The 3,175-nt window shown below is 32.5% G+C and overlaps 1 pseudogene; it reads left to right on the forward strand.

Annotated features, from left to right (window-relative positions):
* Positions 1–2,794: 2,794 nt before the first annotated feature.
* On the forward strand, positions 2,795–2,913 carry LOC118607908 (annotated as a pseudogene).
* The last annotated feature ends 262 nt before the right edge of the window (positions 2,914–3,175 follow it).

Raw genomic sequence — 3,175 nt, forward strand, 5'->3', positions numbered from 1 at the left:
CATTTCTAAAACTCAAACATGCACTTGGCTACAAAAAAAGTCTAGTAAATTCCAAAAGTTAAAACCTTAGAGAACGCATCCTCTGACTAAAATAAAATAAAACAAAAAATTAACAAGAAAGATAAATCTAAAAACATTGAATACTTGGAAATGAAATACTCTTCTGAACACTCACTGAATTTAACAAGAAATCAAAACTGAAGTTATACATTATTTAGACATTAAAGAAAACACTTCATAAAAATAATCTATGATAACAATAAGCATGAATATAACAGGCTGGCTGGCACTCTACATATGTCCCCAACCTATGTGTCTAGTCTCTCTTCCTTGAAGAAAAAAATGTCTACAAAATGTCACTACAGTTAAACCTCAAGGAAAATTTATAGCCTCACACATTTTTGTGATTAAAAAGAGAGTGAAAATAAATAAACTAAAATTTTAACTTAAAATAGAGAAAAAATTAACTTAAAGAAAGTAGAGAAAATGAATAAAGATAGAAGCTAAAATTAAAGAAATAGAAACTACTACCACCACACAGCGCCCCACCACACCCACTACAAAGACACACAAATAAGAATAGATAAATAAAACAAAAATCAGAAGATCTACAAAATAAACCACCTCCTTCTGCAGCCTAATATTTTTAAGGAGCAAAGATTAAAATGTACACTATAAGGAATGAAAAATGAGAAATAACCACTTAAATAAAACTTTGAAATAATTTTAAGACAAAATTAAAAGCAATTTTGTCAGCAACTTTGAAAATCTAAGAAAATGAACAGATTTCTAGCAAGACATAGACTACCATAATTAATTCAAGAAATGTTAAGAAATCTGCACAGACTAGTAATCATAGGAGGGAAACAGGAAATTTTTGAGTTCCATCTACCCTTCAAAATAAGTAATTTCTGTGTTACTCAAACTGTCCCAGATTTATATAGAACACCCCAATCTATTCAACACATGACCTTTAAAAAATGTGAGAAGAGACTACAACGAAGAAAAAACTATAGATTACCTTTACTTATAAACGTAGCTGCAAAATGTTTTCATAAAATATTAGCAAATACATTCCAGCATAGTAATAAGAAACGAATTCACTCTAATTAAACAGGGTTTACTTGGGGGATGCAAATATGGTTAAATTAGGCAACCTAGCAATATAGTTTATATTAAAAATGAAAAAAAGAGGAATATTATATAATTGTATCAAAAGGTAATGAAGCTGAATTTGATATAACTTGGCAAGCATGGTAATAATACAACCTTTAAAAAAACAAACTTAGAAGGAAACTACCTCAATGTGATAGACTGTTGACAAAATCCAGTGAATACTGTGGGAAACACTAAGAGCAAAATAGGTAGAAACGTCAGTCCTTAGGCTGCTTCCAGCCTGCCTGAGAAAGAGCTCGGTCTCTCTGAAAAAAATTAAGTTAAATAGAAATGTGTGTTTGTCTTGGTAGCTTTATGGGACTACCCTTGAGTTTAGGCCATCTGTGGCTGTCTCTCAGACCTCAGTCCTGCATGACTAGAATGAAATATACAATAAAGTAGATGTTGTTTTTCACTGAGAAAGAGTATACTTTGGCTAAATAACTGGTATCAAATTGTTAAGACTGTTACCTTGTACAACACTTAAAATAAATTCCCGATGGATTAAATATTTAAACTTTCACGTGAAAAGCTCAGAAAAAACTAAAAAGAATATTTTTATGACCACAGAGTGGGAGAGGCCTTCTTAAACAAGACAGGAAACTTAGAAACTGTAAAGACTAACAAATTTGACAATGTAGTTTAAAATCTTCTGTGGAGCAAGACTCGGTAAAAATCTTACTGAGAGAAAATATCTTCAATTAAAATGAGAGAAAACAGATGAATAGTCTTATAATATAGTGAACTCCTAAAATTATTTATGAAAAAGCCAAAAACCTAAATATTATGGCAAAGGTTAATAGGCAAATCACAGAAGTGGAAATACAGATGATAAGCATATGAGATTTTCCACCTCATAGACTGTCAAGGATATAACATATTATAAATGATGGGATAGCATTTTTTTACCCCTCAGACTGGCACCATTTTAAAATATTGGTAATATTTAGTATTGGCAAGAATATGGGGAAAAGTAGACTCTCTTATCTCTAATAGAAGAATAAGTTGCTACAACCGTTTTTGAAGGTAATCTGGTAGGAACTATCAAAAAGTTTAAATGTACAAACCTTTGATCTGGCAATACGTCTTCCAGAACGTTATCCTAATACGCTAATTTTACTAGTAAGCAGAGACCTATGCCCAAGGATGTTAACTGCAGCTGGCAGTGGCAAAATTAATAAAGGAAAACAATCTGAATGTCCATCAAAATGGTAATCATTGAGTAAGTAAAAGATAGTCATATAATGGAATACTGAAATGCCGAAATAGAGTATGAGTTACAGCTCTACCTCTGTTGGCCAGGGAGAGTTGTACATGATATATTATTTATGGACATGTTGTTTTTAAAAGATGTAGAGTATTGTGCATAGTGTGATGCTATTTTTATTTTAAAATAGGCAGAAGAAGGGGTCATATATCTTTGTGTATATATAAGTGCATTGAGTAAAACTCGGAGGACAATCTGCCCAAATTCACATACAGTCCCAGGTCTTCCTCTGAATTCTACTCAATGCAGTTCATGAAATGATTTTGAATAACAAGCTACAATTGAAAATTTATATAGTAAATGTGCCCTTGTCTATCAAACCAAATGCTTCCCTTCTGTGACTATCCTGGTATATTTATTAAAGGAATATGTGTCTACAGTCATGCCACCCTGAACGTGCCCGATCTTGGCTGATCTTGGAAGCTCAGCAGGGTCGGGCCTGGTTAGTACTTGGATGAGAGACCACCTAGGAAGACCAGGCGCTGTAGGGGTAAAAAATAATAAATGAATGAATAAAGGAATATATAATAAGCCACAGCATTCAAAGAACAGAGACTGTCTATAATTTTAGTAATGTCTTTAAGTCTGAAGAAAGCCTGTATCAAAACTACCAATGTTTGTGCATGAATGTGTTTGTATTAGTATACTCATGAAGAAAAGTGAGAAAGGACACCCAACAGACTGTTAACATTGGTACTCCAGAGATTGTATAGGAAAAGGAAGTTTTAATTTTTTCCCAATGCATCTTTGTTT

This window comes from Rousettus aegyptiacus, unplaced genomic scaffold (genome assembly GCF_014176215.1).
Source record: "Rousettus aegyptiacus isolate mRouAeg1 unplaced genomic scaffold, mRouAeg1.p scaffold_m13_p_9, whole genome shotgun sequence".
Classification (NCBI taxonomy): Eukaryota; Metazoa; Chordata; class Mammalia; order Chiroptera; family Pteropodidae; genus Rousettus; species Rousettus aegyptiacus.